This window comes from Oreochromis niloticus, linkage group LG17 (genome assembly GCF_001858045.2).
Source record: "Oreochromis niloticus isolate F11D_XX linkage group LG17, O_niloticus_UMD_NMBU, whole genome shotgun sequence".
Lineage (NCBI taxonomy): Eukaryota > Metazoa > Chordata > Actinopteri > Cichliformes > Cichlidae > Oreochromis > Oreochromis niloticus.
Window position 1 is genome coordinate 9,778,385 of NC_031981.2, and position 17,832 is coordinate 9,796,216.

General features: G+C 39.5%; 1 long non-coding RNA gene across 2 annotated transcripts in view; it reads left to right on the forward strand.

Moving 5' to 3' along the window:
* Window positions 1–116: 116 nt before the first annotated feature.
* Window positions 117–17,832, forward strand: part of LOC102078923 (uncharacterized) — a 59,460-nt gene continuing 41,744 nt past the window's right edge. Inside the window, exons 1-2 of one of the 2 annotated variants that reach the window (XR_003214617.1) lie at window positions 117–290; window positions 11,200–11,273. This is a non-coding gene — a long non-coding RNA (uncharacterized LOC102078923). Of the gene's footprint in view, window positions 291–9,475; window positions 9,630–11,199; window positions 11,274–17,832 lie in introns of those variants that run through there. The other variant, XR_001224358.3, reaches the window with a different exon arrangement.

Genomic DNA, 17,832 nt, shown 5'->3' on the forward strand with positions numbered 1-17,832 from the left:
AGACAGAAAGGAGCAGGTTAGAAAAGGGGAGGAGTTGAAAGAGGAGGGGAAAAAGGATGGGGTGGGGCAGCCGTATGGGCGGGAGGGAGGGGAGGTATGATAGTGAGAGGGGTTGAGACAGTAGCAGAGTGAGCCAGAGGCAGGGAGGAGGCAGCGAAGGAGCAGCTCTCCTCCTGAGCCTCCATCCCAGAGAAGACAGAGAGGGAGAAGACAGAGAGAAGTCGACAGTCCCGCCTCACCGGTGCGTCTCCTGCAGCTCCTGAAGTTAAAACCGAGACATCCGTTGTGAGGTACGTTGCCTCTCACTGCCTCCTTCTGTGCATCACCTCCTTTCATCTTTATCAGAACTGTGAGCCAGCAGCAGCAGTCAGGCGCTGGTGATGTTAAGTAGGGTGTGTGTGTGTGTGTGCAGAGATCCTGCCAAGTACAAGGCTTTTTCAGCAGCAGGTCGCTCTCTTTATATGTGTTTATATGTGTGTGAGTGTGAGTGTGACTACATGGAGCACAATGGGGTGTGATTTATTATAATGTCAGAGGCGATTCTGCTGAGATGTAGTTTCTCTTGACATTTGAACACTGATAACACTCCCTTCAATCAGAGTCATTCTCGGCACACTGTGACCTAATGTCGCAAAGGACACCGACAAGAGTTGGTTAGTTTAGAAACTTGACTCTGTGGGTCCTTCTGCTTTCATCTTTTCTTCTTTCTACTGGCACACAACTGAGCAAAAACTGGGGGAAAATGCGTGTTGGTTCTATTTCTTGTGAAGCTTGCTTTAAATGCTATTCTTTTGATAGGCGTTAATCTTTATTGGTTTAAAAGAGTCACGCTGATCATTTTGCACACTTAATTAATATAATGCCATGTTTGATTCGTGCTAAAAAGTAACAACAAAATTCAAAGTGCCAAAAAAAACAAAGTGGCAAAACCACATCGTATCTAATGAACCCATCTTTGCTGTAACTCTTTCCCTGACCTAACTCTCTCTTCATTAGTGCCATTAAGGGTGGTCTAATGTTATCAGACACATTGGCTGTATTGATCTGCTGACCCGTTCCCAGTGGAGCAATAGCCCAGACGAGCTCCCAGTCTTAATCTTTTACTGTGCTTTTTATGCAGCGGATACCAGAGGAGAGGGGAGAGTTATTGAGTGCAATAGCGCAGGGATTGTCTTTGTGCAGATGTTATGATGTCATAGTAGCTGGACCTCGTCCTTCCTGGCTGTACAGGAGAACATGTTTTCACATTAATGAACAAAAGGGAACAAAAAAATGAAACAAAAAAAAAAAGTCAAACAACAAAAAAAGAGGGTTGGGCGGTAGTTTGAAGATTCAGCATGGACCACACAGACTGTGACATGAGCCTGTGTTTTTGACATTGTGATATGGCAGAAATTGTGCTAAAGGGCTTAATGTGGGATGATGTCATTTATTTTCGGCTGCAAAACGCTGATGCTATTTCACAGCCAGAAGGTGGATTATGCTTTAAAATAGAGCCTCAGTTGATTATTTGTGTGTGTACGTTTCTTTTTTCCCCAACAAAGCATTCCTGGCTTTAGCAAATAATTCTGTAATCATCATAATTTCCACAGCCTCGCAGTAGCAAATAAGAGCTATTCACCAAGCTTTGTGCTGCTTTGCTCCAGCTTGCTGTATAATTTAGCGGCTTAGAATCCCTATTTTGTTAGAAGAAGTACCTCATTATTAATTTGAATGAGCATCATAATGTTCTCTGTGTCATGTCAGCTCAGTTTTCTTAAAAATACTTTTGTCTTCTATGAGAAGATAGAGTGTGCGTTGCATAATACCTGTTGATAAGCCTTAAGTAGGAGAGTTTCCCACTAAATAAATACAATTTTAATTTGCTCATCTTTATAACTTGGCAATTTCTTTCTGACTTAATCTATTAATCTTTTGGTCTAAACAGTGTGAAATAAAATATTGAAAAATGGGCATTAAAGTTTCCACAACCCAAGGTGATACCTCGGTTTGTGTTGACTGTTAAAACTCAAAGACGCTGAGCTTAAAAGGCTTATCAACTTTCACGATTGATTTTCTTATCGATTGCTGTCAGCTCCATCTATCCGTGCTCTTGCAAGTGTAGTCCTACAGTAGATGCATGTATTCATGTGCCCGTGGGCAGCATCTGCATATGTGTGGACGTGCTTGTGGATGGCAAAGAAAGTATATGGAGATCAATGCAAGCAGCTGTTCTCTCTACACTTCAAACGCTGCTCTGTTGTTGGCGCCGCAACGCTCCGGCAGGCCTCGCGCAAGGGGATCAAAGGCTAATGAGAAAGCCATCGCACAAACGCACCCGGCAGACCCATGAATATTGATACCGCTCAGGAGGGAGAGAGAGGGAGGCAGGGTATCTTCCCTTGCTCAACAGCATCCAGAAAAGTTTTTTTTTTTTTTTTTAAAGAAGAGGGTGGGGGAACGAGTGGGGGGTCCGAATGTACATCGGAAGTGCTTTGGGGTTTAAACCGTGCTAGAATATGTTGATGACAAACCTCCCCTAGAATGGGTAAAACGCTCGTGTTGCTGTTTCAGTGTGTTTCAGCGCTAAAGCCGTCAATACTTTAACTTGAATTTCAATGAGCAGAACATTAAACTCCTACAACAACTCCCACGATAGAAACAACCAAATCCAAGAACTGCTAATATATCACCAGAATAATCAGTGATGATACATATATTTAAAACTCAAGCGAGATATATAATCTAAAACTGAATCCAAAAAATCTCCCTTGCCCTTCTTTACTTGAGATAACATGAAAAATCCCTCTCTAAACAGCTGGAGTGGTGGACCAAAGCATGCTGCCTGTGTAAAGCTGTTGCTTCAACACATGCCACTGTGTTGTGCAGTGTACCATTGCCTGCAGGTGACATGTTCCCTCCATGTTTCTTACTGCAGGGTGGTTGTTTGTCTAGCAGCACCTCCTGAGTGTCGTTCCTTTGTTTCTCCCGCTGATCGATGGCTACATGGCATTTTAAAATTAGGTCCTTCTCCAGCGTTATCCTTCTAAACATCTTCCCCCGCCCCCTCTCTGGCTAAGTTTATAAAAAATAAATAACTAAAACAAGCCAAAGGTGACATTTAGGATTTCTCCATCCACTAAATCCAGGTGAAGGTAAAGAACACAATGAAATGTTTTTCTTGGCAGTATGTCATTTCAGACCATTCCTGCTGTCAGCAGGCGGGCAAACAGACACTGGAAGGAGGACAAGTAAAGAGGCAGGCAGGAAGGCAGTCAGGCAGGGAGAGGGAGAGTGATGTAGCAGGAAGGCCGTCTACAGTATGTGGGCGACTGTGCTTCCATCTTGACTTGGGGTCGTAAATCAAGCCTCCCCTCCGGGGCCTATCTCCCATTCTCAGACCTTCACAACAGCTTGTTCTCCAGCCTGTGACGGGAAGGGCTGTTGTCACAGCAGCTATCGATCGTGTGGGATGAGTTTGTCGGACCGGGGGATTTCACCCATCTGAGCGTGGTCACTGAAGTGTTCTGTCTTGTCTCTGTCTGTCTGTGGGCTACATGTTCTGTCGAATGCCAAGTCATTACGAGCTCCTGTCAGCTGAATCTCACACAGTTTTGGTCCAAAATGTGAGCTGCAAAGTAAAAAGAAGGACTGTAGATGTTTTGGGTGATAAAATTAGAATGTTTTATAGACTGGACCTTTTAAAGATATTTTCCTTGCTCTGTTAAAACTTCAGTAGACTGCTAGGGGCAAACTATTTGATCTGCTTTCAGACTCAAATACCCCCAAACATATATACAATAAAAATAGTTTAAAGCAAGAACAACAAGTAGTGTTAAGGGTTCTAATTTAACCACTAAAATGGTTTGCAGCCTTCCAAATATACCTATTGCTTTCAGCAGATTGCATAAGAAACATTTGCTATGATGTTATGTCCAAAACATTAATGTATTATGTACAATGGTTTTGTATGGAGCAGACTTTTGTGTAATAACAAGATGATGTAACGTCTGTGTGATGTCAACGCTGCCCTGAATCCAACAAGAGAGCAGAATATGAAACGCCGATGGAAAGGCAGATATGTGAGGGACAGTTATTCCCGTTATCTGAACTGCTAACGGTGGCTAAAACGGCTGGAAAGCAACTCTTATCACCAGCAGCAGCAAGCCTCGATAGAAATCATGTTAGGCTGCAAAGAAAACAAACAAACAAAAAAACAAGCAAAGCAAGAGTAGATTTGCAGCACTGGAGAAAATGCTTGGAGTGAAGGAATAAATAAATAGGACAATTACATTGGCATTAGATAGCATACATTAATGGCAATAAGTGGACAGAAATCAGATGAAAAAGTAAAAAAGCTTTGCTGTTTATTTCTTTTTTAACTTCTTTATTTGTTTTTAGTGTTTACCCATTTATGTGTATTTAATAATACAAAGGCTAATGTGATGCGTAACAATAAGTTTATATTAACAATAAGATTATATTTTTTTTAAATTACCGCCCCCCTAGGGTGAGGGCTTACAAAAATAATTCAGTTACTGTTTATGATTGACACATCACAGCTGTCTGCCAAACTGTTTACTGGTCAATTTCAGATCATCTGTTAACTGTTTATTTAACTCAAGTGACCACTTGAGCCAATCCCTGCTGTAATAGGGAAGGAGGCAGGGTACGCCTTGGACAGAGTGCCAGTCCATCACAAGCCCAACAGTGGCAGACGGAGCAAACACTCTCATATACACACCTACCGACCACTGAATCACCTGTTAACCTAACAAGCATTTCATTGCTTTAGGAGGACAGAAAGGCCAAAGCTGCAAGGCAACAGTACTAACCACAGCACCACCCCCAAGCTTACTGCAAATCCAGCTACACAAACACTTTCTGGTTAAAGATTATTGATTGATTTGTTGATACATTTTGCACATTCAGGTTGCAGTTAGTCCATTAGCATGACTTAGCATATAGTATACACTGGAAACTAGCAGTAGCTTGCCTGAATGTTTTTAGGCACCTCTAAAACTTATAAACGTTACGTCTTCTTATGAGGTTCATATCTTAGGAAAGCTTTACTATGTGCAATACCACGCTTGGTACCAGTACTTATATAAAAGGTATGTGGCAAAAACTGCTTTTAGACATTTTGACCATTGATGTTAGTGGTTAAGGGAGATTTTATAGAGGTAGCTCCAAAACGGGAGAAGAACCTTCCTCTGCTGCTACATTTACATATTTAAGAGGTTTAATGGTGGTCCTTGATAGTCTTAGCACTTTAACACTTAACATGTATTTTATTAATTATCTTGTATTTTTTTGATTGCTTTTGTGCATTTTGCAGATATTTATGATACCGTTTGTTTTTACCAGTACCTCTATGTTTAATCTTGTCCATTAGTCTGCTGTCTGATTGTTATGTCTGGGCAAAGCAATTCTGCTTTTAACCCCACCAATTTAAGAAGCTGTGGATATTTTCAGTCAGCGATTGGCAAACAAGTTTTATGTATTTATTTAATATTTATTTATTTCTCCATTTTCCTCCCAAAGCAATAATTTAGATTTAATATATTACTATTTTTTGTTGTTTTAAATATTCAAATAAAAGAATTTTTTTTTTTTTTATCAAAATGCTATTTAAAACAATGAGTTTTTTAATGCTATTCAAATGAAATGGGTATCCCAAAATCTTTGGGCTGGAAATATTTTTCAGGCATCTGGTCAAGATTTCAGGAAATAATTTCGAGACTTTGTATTGGACAAACAAATGACCTCCTGCTGTTCAATGACCTTTGGAGGTGCTATTAAACAGCTTTTGTTTCTACAAGATAAAAAAGGTTGCTGCCTACTGTGTTAGACTTTATACTAAACTCAGCTAAGCTAAACAGTTTCATGCTATAGCCTGATATTTTTAGGATGCATTCAACAAAACTAATTTGAAAAACAAATTTTAACTGTTAATATACCTTCTAATGTTAAAGTTTTGATCTTCATTTATTCCTTAATCTTAAGATCTCTGTGGAGTTTATATTCATACTAGCTATAAGTTTTAATTTACTTAGTTAATTGATCCTCATCATCATCGTGTGAGCAGCTCTATAAAAGCAGAAGATCTGAGAGCATTCAGGTCTGTGTAACACAACACCAAGGAGGTAAAGACATCAGCAATTCTTTCTGCAAGAAGCAACCAATATTGGAAGGGTTATAAGGCCATTTCCAAACAGTCTGAAGTCTCCAAAGTAAATGATTAAAGATTCAAATGTGAGGCCATCTAGCCAACAGCTAAAGCTTGGTCTGAATTGGCTCATACAACAAGACAGCAATAAATCTAGAAGAGAATCGCTGAAAAAGTAAAGAATCAAGGTGCTGCAATGACCCAGTCGAGGTCCAGAGAGCCGTGCATTAACAATAGCCCGCTAACCTCAATGAACTGAAGCAACAAAATTTCTCCCCAGTGATGTGAGAGAGTTATAGAGAACACAAAATACTGTTAGACTACTATTAGTATACAAAACGTTCTCATCCCAACGTGTAACAAACCGACGAATGTGACAAATTGTCAGTATGTTACGTGCTCGGAGGCATGAGAGCTATAAATGTGTTTTATGTGTGACATGAAAATCAACCTAACAAAGCATTATATACATTAAAATTGTTCACTTTCAGATCTTGAATCGCTTTGGAAAACACTATTTGATAGGGTCAAGGTTAGAGTTAGGGCTGGAGCCTCTGCTCTAAGCGTGTCTTAATGCCACGAGTTCTACTGAATTCAATTGAGAACACAGAGCGTTTCATAAGGATGTAGAAGGGTACCTTTTGTGTTACTATGACACACCTAAGGGCGTGACAAATTGTTGGTATGTTAAGCGTTGGGAATGATAATGCTCTGTAGTATAAGTTATTACTGCTAAAGGTGATTCTACCAGCTTGTGAATCATAGGATATACCTAATATTTCCTAAACGGCTTCTTTGGTAAATAAATATTGACATTGTGTACTATATCATTTTATATTTACCGAATATAAAACCTGGTGAGAACTGGATGAGTTTTATCATGTCTTGATATGGCCTTAGAATCGAAAGAAGGTGTTTTTGTGACTGTACTTGATATAGTTCAAAGTTAATTTTCATCAAATGTTCCTTGGTGATGGTTCCTACTGATGTGTACCTTACATAAGAGATAACCATCGGCTGTGGTAAACTAAAACCTGATACTTAAAACAAGGAAACCATAAAAACTCTCTACATTAAAACTGTTCCTAAACTATATAATAATGAAAACACCAACAAAATTAATGAATATGCAAATGTCAAAAGAACGAATGCACTTACAGCATGTTTGTAGAAGCAAACCTATTAATTATTCACTAAGAAAACTATTTGTAGTAAAAAGCCCCTGTGGATTCACTGTTTACTATGCTACAGTGCATATGCTAATGCATGTCAGATGATGTTCAGGCGCCAATGAATGTTATGCTGAAACAGTGTGTATCAAAGTGAACCCGATGCAGAGAGGTGAAACCGTGAATAATTCTCATTATGTGCAGATTCTGTGATCCATTTGACCTGTAAAGCAAGTAAACAAAGCTCATGATGCTCTAAGAAAACCTTAAAACACAATGACATGGTGATGCAACACCCTGAGTTCATTGATTCTGTGCTGTGGCTACATCTTTATTTTCTTGGTATTTCCTCTGCTGGAGTTCGTACATGGTGAGAATGACATTATGTTTCAATGAGTGCTGTGGTGAAAAATTTCAAAGTTCAATCAAATGCAAATTTAATTTATGAACAGTGCTCCTAAAAAATAACCTTGCATACCAATGGATCTCCGATAGTATTCTCACCAAAGTCAAACTACTTTAAAACCAAGTAGTTAAAATATTCACCAGTGCTCTTTTCACTCTTTAAAAGCCAATTAGGTGAAGGTTTCATGGAAATCGGGGACAGCATTTGATCTCCTGATGTCATTTTGAATTCAAGAGGGAATAAATTACACAAATTCCAAAATTAAAAAGCCCATTCCTCCACCTCTCCCTGTCAGATCTCCTGTCACTTATCCAGATAAAATCTACAATTAGGTGATTTTTTTTTTCCACACTTCACTTTGGTTATTTGACAAAAGCTTGCACCAATTTAAATGCGTTTTTGATTTATGGTAGCAGATGCTAAAGCGTAATCAAAAGTGGAATTTAAAATGAGTTTTAAGTGTCTAAAGGAAAGCACATCAACACAACAGTCCCTACATTGGAGAAACAGAAAAATGAATTCAATCTCGATGGCCCTGGACGAGTCATGTAAATGACAACGCACTGAAATTGATAATAGAAGTAATATTGCGCCACCATGTCACCAGTGCTTCCATATTCTTTGTCCTCGGGCAGTTTCAGAGCATTTCTTCATCTTGTTTCCTCCCCCTGCGAGCCCAGTTTGTGAAACACCACCGTCGCTGCACACAAGAGCACACCCACTCAACCTCCAGCCTGCTGAGAGCACTTGAAAGCAATTTTCTTTTAATCAAGTTCACTATAAAAGCCCCTCTGATGCCAACCTGAGCAACACTACCATTTTGTTTTTTTGTTTTTTTTTTTCCCAGCTCCATCCATTATATTGATTTCTTTATGAGCAATATGAAATGCTGTTTACCTCAGAAAGAGAATTTGCAGAGTTTATTGCTCTTTCTGGACAGATGCAAATAGTGTTGCGCTGTTGGATGGTTTCAAATTTGAGATAGTTTTATAGGTCTGCAGCACTTATTTTCATCACCTTTTCTGAAAATGTCTAAAAGCGCAGAATAAATTTGAGTCTACTGAAATTTACTGAAGCCTAAAAATATTCTGTGGAAAAGATTTTCCATAAATAAACAAGCAAATGTTTGACTCTGTTAATTAAAAATGATACTGAAAGAACTGCAGCTGTATCCATTTTATTGTTGTATGTGGTCGGGTTGGCCTGAAAATAACTGTTTAAAAAACAGATAACAGGCCTAAAACTGAGAGGTTTAAAGAGGAGATCACTCTTGGAATTTCTTGGTGGAATCATTAAGTATGTAAACACTTTAAATGTGCTATAATTATGGAATTTTATGAGTTAATGTGTTTTTAAAGGGGATCTATCATACTTTTCTTTATTATCTGTCACATATACACCGGTTCAGTGGTGGATGCTGTCATGAAACAGGGCAAATGTTTTAAATTATGAAATCACCGCATGCACTAGTGAACCATTTGAGCCAAAAGCTGATCTTAACGCTCAAGTTTACAGATGTTTTTACCTGTGGATATCAAAGACGTTTTAGATGCGTCGTTGATCCAACACAGCTGATTTAAATGGCTAAATTAACTCCTCGACATGTCTTGAAGATCTCCAGAGGCCTGGTAACGAACTAATCATCTGATTCAGGTGTGTTAATCCGGGGTGCTATCTGAAACCTGCAGGACACCGGGCCTTGAGGCCTGGTGTTCCCCACCCCTGCCTTATATGGTCATCTCAGGCACATAGCTTTCACTGCCCCACCCACCTGCTGTTCAAACCAGTCAGACAATTAGAAGAAATTTGGTTAAATGAGGGGGAGGCCACAAAGGGAAAGGAGCCAAAGCAGACTTGTTCAGGAACTGTGCCAAGGCACAGTTAGAAATTTGAAACTACGCTCCATGTAAGTCCACTCTAGTAGAGTCCAAGAATAAAAAAATATGGAGTTGAAAAAGTGCCTAACAGATCAATCTTAATAAAAGAGAAAATCGTAATCCTGGAAGAGCTTTTTAAACACTCTCAGATGATTTGTAATGTGAAATTACTCCAAAATTGCATTTATAGTAATTGTAATTCTACTAAATGTGATTATGCTTGATATATTTTTTTTTTTTTTTTTGTTTTTGCACACTCAGTTTGAACTCTTCTTAAGCACTTTCAGCACTTGTGCTTCCTCTTGATGTCCTCGGAGGAAATAAGTTTCTGCTGTATTAAATTAGTAAAGAACATATTGTAGAACCACTTAATAGTCACTGACCTTGAAAGTGAAGTGCATATGAATGTTTCCCTGCTGCATTGGTAATTCAGGCGCCGTTTAAACAAGAGCACCTTGTTTGACACATTGCAGATGTGTGTCCAAGTGCTTCAGCGTGGCATCAAGTGACAAGCAAGCAAGGAAACATCAGTAATTATTCATGCATTTTCTAGGACTTGTGAGTAAGGAGATCTGCTTTTGTTAAACAGAACACGGCAAAAATGTTGCAAATGTGGCCTTTCAGACTTTGACTTTTAATCTTTAATGTGCGCCTTCATCGGTCAAATAAATGTAATTTTTCAATTTTCCAGTTTCCCAGTTTCTGTAATTAAAGGAGAAACTGTCAAAATGTAGCGGAATGTGGCAGTATTTTATTTAATTTATTTTTTTCAGGCCACATGACTATTGTAAACCCAGAAATCCCTCTTTTGGCTCTATACTTGGTCTTCACCAATTTCTGAGAAAAGTATTGTTGTTTAAGCTAAAGCCATTACACTTATTTTCTTACATACTGTACATATGTGGGGTACTGATCGATGCTCATGAGGTCAGCGTATAGAGAGATAAATAGCTCTTCTGCATAGATGGTCATGTTGGACACCCAGTGCACCAAGATAAGATAAAGGAGGATTATTTTGCACTCTGAGTAATACAAAACTAGTTTCCCAAGAAACTAAATATAGAGCGTATATGCAGGTTAATCTTTTGTGTTTTCTTGCTGTAAATAATGCACACCAGGTTTCGTAGAGCTGTTCAATGCAAATGGCTACCTGCTTCAACCAAAATGCAAACCAAGATGGGATGATTTGATCCTTTGTTGTCATAAAAACACTCTTTATAGCTGCTTTTGTTAAAACGTTACACTTTTTGAATCTGTGCAATTTGCCATTCTTTGCCAGAAGATGTTTATCTGTAGTTCATATTTTTCTTTTATAGTTCAAAGCATATAATCACCTCATTAGCCAAGATGAACTGCATACACTGTATAGGTGCAGAAGAAACGTAACAAAAGCCTAACTCACTGTCTGCCTAAAGATTTCCTGTCATGTTTGCTTAAACTCTGAAGACTGTTTCCTAAAAATGATTAAACAGAAACACCAGCCTTGCAAAGATTTCAACCTCCGGGCTAAAAGCTTGTACCAAAAAAATAATAATTTAGTTTGATGAAAATGAGAATAGTGTGTGCTTGGTGGTGAATTTTCTTGCCATTTTTTTGCAGGTGAAGAGAACACGATGTACTAAGAGTGTTTGTTGTGACTGAACCTGAAAAGACTGATCGCCCTGAACACACAGGTGAGTCTCACTGTTCTTGCTGTCTCCTAATAACAAGGATCCTTGAAATGATGGATGGTAGTACGAAGTTAACATCAGACATTGTGAAGTGTGAGCAATGCCTGGATGATAAGTCAAGTAATCCCTCGGAATATTTATAGTGTTTTATACCAGAAGGGATCTGACATTTTTATTACATTGATTCACCTCTATGTAATCTACTGGAACAGAAACATGATTAAAATTTAAAAATCAATCATGCATTTGCCATTTACAGACGTCTGCATGGCGTCGGGGCAAAAACACATCAAATAAGTGAAAAAGACGAGTCTCAGAGATCAATACTCGAACTATTCTTGTCTTTGAGTTAGCTGGACTCTTCTTTCTATGAATTTTAAAGTTAAACACGTGTAACCATCAGAGAAGCTGCGTCATTTATCCATTTCCTTCGCCTGCTGCAGCAGTCACTCCCATGAGGAAAACATGTTGTGCCCATACTGCACTGAAGCCATTATCTGGTCTAGCCCTGAGCTTTAGAATAGAACAAAGTGAATTCAGCCTGCAGAGACACAAAGTCTGTAAGAATAATGATTACTTCCTACGACATATAGCTTTTGCAAAGTGCACATTTTCTCGGAATACATAAAACAATCCATGCATAGGTGCCCATACCAAACCAACTCTGGCATAAATAAATAAATGAGAAGTTACATGATCAAATTAAGTAAATGAAATGACTCAGTGGCTGCCCTGCATAATGAAACACTATTATAAGGTATTGAAAATACTGCAAAGGCAATGGTGCTGAAGTCTTTGCCAAGCAATAAACTACTTATCAGGAGAAAACAGAGTTAGCAAGAACTATTGTCGCTTTTAGAAAGCATGAAAAGACAGCCTAATGTGTTTTAATGAAACTCTAAAAAAGAACCACTTTAAACTTTAAAGGGTAGTTTAAGCAGTAAAATGAGAAATGAAATAAGTCCTGAAATATCTTTATATTGCTTTCTAAAGTGCACTGGCTGTGCAGCAGAACTTTGAGGGTGTGAATCTAAGTGGAAAGCTCACACGTTAATAGCTACATTTCCTTGACTTTTCCTATTTTCAGATTCAATCTTCTATTTTCAGGGGGGAGCTGCATCGGTGTAGAAAGCCGAGGTGATTACTTTCGGTATCTGTTTGTATCTCCCAATAATGATGATGATGATGATGATATCTGAAGCTTAAGATGCAACAAAAACACTGCGTTATGCAGAGTTCACCTTCCAGTCTGTGTTAATGAGATGACTCCTGCACCCACATGCTGCTGTTTAATTTGCAGAAACCTGCATGCTGCCGGTATGAAGACGGTCAGTGCAGTCATTGTGTGCATTATAGAATATATGCAGCTTTCGACGCTGAGTATACCACTAGTGAATGTCCAGCTGTGCGGCGGGCTCATCCTCCCTGAGGTAGTTACACAGGAAAGGATGATGCAAGTGGAGCAAAATATCCGCATTACCGACACAGCCTTAAATGCTGTGTTTTGTCACATTTTTAATGATCGTGCCCTCACTAAGCTCAGGTTGCGACGTATCAGCGCTGACCCTCGTGGGCTGAGCTCTGGTAACACCTTCCAATCTGTGTTAATGAGATGACTCCACTCCGTCTACGGGTCACGGTGATATTTACAGAAACCGTTGTAGCGGCAGAGATCCGCGCCTCCCTGCGGTGCGTCCTCGCCTCATTTGCATAGCTTTCAGACTTCCCTTCCTCACTCTCCCTGTTTCATCGCTCTCGCTGTGCTCCTCCATGATCGACAGGCTCCTTCACACTTCTCTCCAGTTTGTGTCGCACATGTTAATTAAAGCCTCTAATTAGCTTCCCGTACTAAAAGGCCGCATTAAATCAGAGTTGGAATGGCAAATGATTCCTGGCATTAGCATAATTGTGTTTTTGAAGTGTAAAGATTCGGGCATTAGGGATGCTAGCACGCGTTTTTGTTTCAATGATTTGTTGTGTTTGTGGCTCAGGGCCGAAGGGGCCGCTGGAGGTTGGCTGGGTGGGTTCTGGGGCCTCAGGACCCTACAGGGGCCACACGCTAATGAGCCCCGCTATTCTCTGATGAAGCAGATACAGGAAAAACAAAGCTGCAATGTAATACCCTCAGGTGCTCCTAAGAGTCCGTCACAGCAGAATCTGCTATATGTGCAGAGAAAGTAACAGATAGTAAACCAGCCCCAACCTCCTCATAACCATTGCATCACTCTAAAATTGCAAATCACATTCAGAGGTACCTCAGTACTTAGAAGCTCTGTACATAAAATAGCACTTACAAATGAGTCATCGGCTTGGTGATTGTTTGAAATGCTCTGAATCACAGCGGAGCTGACGGCAACTTTCAAAAGCCATTGATTCGGTCTGTAATGATTTTGTGCATTGGATTGAATGTACTGAACATCTACAGTGTATTAATGTTCTCAAGAATTTCGCATTTTATACAGCAAGTTACAGAAAGCAGAATTTAAATCCCACACATGGTGGTTTAAAGTGTAAAAGAAGCAACTACAAAGGTAGCTATGAATTGCGAGGAGTGTAATGGCAGGATTTAGTTGCTATGAAAGCAAAGAGAGTTACAAACAAACAAAAATACACCTGCAAATTTTTGGAGGTTGTAATTTTGGGTTTTATTAAAACACGCATCCTGACCAAGCAGAAAAATTAGAGTCTGAAAAATTAACCAAGGGGCAGCCAAAAACTGCAGTTCATCAATTGGCCACTTGAGGCTGACTACCAAGAGTAGGTCAATCCCCGTTGACTCCTGTATTAAAAGGCACAGCTGTAGTAGTCCATGAACATGTTTACAACCATGTTTGGTCACTATGACAGATAACAACTTTATGTGGGGGGAATTTTTTGTTAAAGGCCCTCAATCAAAAAATATTAAGGCATAAAGTTATGAAATATTGGGAGCAGCTGAGGAGGAAAAAGATGGGTGATAACGTAGTCCGCTAGGCTGCACTACAGCGAATTTTATTGCAATTTTTTTTGAAAAATTAATCTTTTGAAAATTAAAAAAAAGATTTTTTTTCTTGCTTTTTGACTGAAATTATAGTATTTTGTTTGTATTACTTAGCACTCAACAGCTGTTATATGTGTAAATTTCATTTGCTAGATTAGCCTTTGTACCACACGTCCATAAAGGGTCAGTTTCATCCTTTCTGCAGCCTAAGCAGAGGCGCCCAGACCCCCCTCTCCCCAGCCACCTCCTGCAGCTCATCTAGGGGCACACCAAGGTGTTCCCAAGCCAGATATAATCTCTCTATTATGTCCTGGCCCTGCTTCAAGGCAAATACAATCAATTCAGGATTCAAAAAAACTAAAAGGCTAAGAATAGCCATGTCAGTCTTTTATATACAGTTTATGGTAAGCAGCCTGGTTGAAATCTAGGTCTCCAAAATGCATTATTGAAATTTTGGAAAATGTGATTCCCAGTTATCCATAACACTATAGAGCCACAAAGACATTCGCATCTGTTTGTGGGAGTTGTAGTTCCACCCTAATGTGAGAACATATTGTCAAAAATAAAACCTGTATATGTCCGTCAGCTGTACTCAAACTGTCCTGTCGCAGGAGAGTGATGACTTCAGGATCCACTTCCTTATTAGTGTTAGACTCTCATGCCCCAGGTCATGTCCTCTATTATAGAGTGACATATCTGGATTTACAAGTGATTAGTGCTGTGCACATCGTCAGCTATCAAACATGACTGAAGCTGTCAGCATCCCATGAATCGTGCCTTGGGGTAAACATGATGTACTTTTCAGGAGCTTCCTCTGGGTGAACTCGCTCACTGCTTCTGTGGTGAAATTATTCAGGGTGAACTCGTCTACCCAAAGGCGCAGTGGTGGAACGGTGACAGTTTGGGGGTTGTGTGATAGCTGAGAGTGTTGTCATATGAGTTATTATTGAACCAGCCAGACATACCACAATGCAGCACATTCCCGCTCTGGCCTTGATTCCGCTCCAGGCATGAAAACCCATTAAGATGCATTGCAGAAAAGTTGAAGAAATGATGTAAGGAGGAGGCAGCAGACAGAATTATTACCACTTCTACACAAGGCTGCCTTTAATATCATTAATTCTAATTAAACGATTTTTCTGTCAGCAGTCAAATCATTTCTGGGTTTTTTTGTTTTTTTTTTCCAAAACCAGTGTTGATTACATAACGGCATACTGCCGCGTTCTTGAAGTGACAGATGTAATTATGTGGAATGATTTTTTTTTTTAATGGCTGTAATATGCATTTTTACTTTTGAGAGAGAGAAAGGAAAGAAAAAGAAAAACATTTAAAAAAGACGGAAAGCAAGAGAAAAGACAAACTCAGAGAAATATGGAGACTGCATGCAGCGCCAGACTCTGTTTGGAAGTCTAACATTCATTATGTCTGTTTCACTGGTGCTGTTAGTCAGAGCTTAGTAGGAGATCGCAGCCAGCCAGCAGAGGAACCAAGGGCACTGCCAGAGGCTTGATTTACACAACAAAAAGACATTTCACCCTATGTGACCTGAACAGGACTTTAACATTGTTTCTCAAAGTTTTGCCAAGTTTATGTAGTTGCAGCTGCCAAAAGGAAACTCCGCTAGTACGAGCTGTGAATGTTGGCCGCTGTGCCCCCGCTGCATCCATCTATTCTTGCTGCATCTGTGTTGATTGCAGCTCCGGCTTCTGTCAACAGGTACATGAAGTTTGAACTTTACTTAGGCTGCAAAAAGACACTGAGGTCTGCCATTATAGAGGAGTCAAGAGATGTTACTTGGCATTGCGCAGAGCAGAAAATAACTAAGTTCAACCCAGTGATTGCCTTTATAAACAACAGTAATAAACCGAGACACAACAGCACCACGCAGCTCGCAAAGCGCAAACCATGTAATTATATCATTTCTGAGAATGTGGTTTCCTCTCTCGTTCCATTTCTTCACTTAAAATTCAAATGTGTTTAGAGTCTGAGCCCTTATGGAAGTGCATTACAAAAGAAGAATGCATAAGAATAAAGCTGACAACTGGTAGAATATATGAAATGGCACAGGTATCGTGTTATGAATGCGTGCCTTTGCAACATATTGACGGACCTGTTGATATCACTGTTTTTATTTTCATAAATAACCTTTAATGCCATAAATAAATGCAACATGACTAAGAGTCTTTGGCTTGCATCAGCTAATATACTTACAAGAACAGTGCTGGCATGCTAATAGAGTATTTGACAGGCAGATTGTCTTAACACTTAACTCTAGCACAAAGCAGAGTTAAGATTATAAGAATATCTTTGATTTTTCAGGTATTTGGCTGCAAACGTCCATTCATTTAATTCCATATGAATTAGCTCACCAATATGAATTAGCTCACATAGGCCGATATGTGAGGAGCGGTCTCGTCTTGCTGTCATGAACAGCAAATGTGACGTCAGCAAACACGTGATGCGAGCTATGCTTTGGTGTCGTTTTGGCCCTTCGTGCAGGTCAAACCTCCGCCAGGTTAAAGACATGAGTATGTGAGTATATTGTTTGAGTTCTTACTGCCAGTTTATATCAGATTATACAGAGGGAGATGTTGCAACAGTTTGAAAAGGCGAGGTTTTCTGGAGAGGGAAAAAAAAAAACAACTTCTACAATTTCTTTGCCTTCAGCTTTGACTTCTTCACTTCCTATACCGGCGCTGATTTGGACCAGTGTTGTTTGCTTGCAACACGTCCAAGCTGGCAAATAAAATGGGCCCATAACACAGAGAGACAGACTCAGATGGGTACACAGTCACATCTATGGACATTTTAGAATCACCAATCACCTCAACCTGCATTTGAGAGTATACAAACTTTAAAGAGAAGGCCAGCCAGTGGATTTGAAGCATTGCTTTATGATGAGGGTGCTAACCACCGTGCCCCTCCTGATGCCAGCAGCATAGGTTATTGCAGGTTTTTCTAATGTATTTAACAAGTTGTCTGTCCAATTAGTGTAGAGAGATGTTTGTCAAACAAACAAAGCAAAAAAACAATACAAATGTCAACTTTATTGCTGTGTTAAGAGAGCAAATCCGAGGACTGACAGAGTCATGAGGGAGCCATCATGGTGAACAATTAAATTTTAATAGTATTCAGACTGAACCAAAATAGCAGATTGAGCAGAGTGTTATCTGTAGAATCACACAGGTAATTCAATAAGAATTGTTTTTCCCCTTCCAACAGCAGTTGGCAACACATAAAAATCCAATCACCTGAGATGTTTGTGTTCCAAGAAACCTCTCATAATCTGCTCCACATCTCTGACAGATGGGTAGTCGTTAAAGCACGAGTGTTACATAGCCACAGGTCTGTGTTTCAACATTAGATTCTTACATTTCAAATGAGCCATGATGTGCTTACAGGTGTGCATTTATTGGCCGTTTTACAGCAGCTTCAAAAGTGACTCAGCTAACCAGAAGTAAGGACCGAAGCAATCTGTTTAGTCACTAAAGAAAAAAACAGCTCTGATTTATAATGTAAGGTTCACTCCTATTCTCCTGAGATATTGAAGCTATTTGACCAAAGAGTAAATTCATCAGCTCA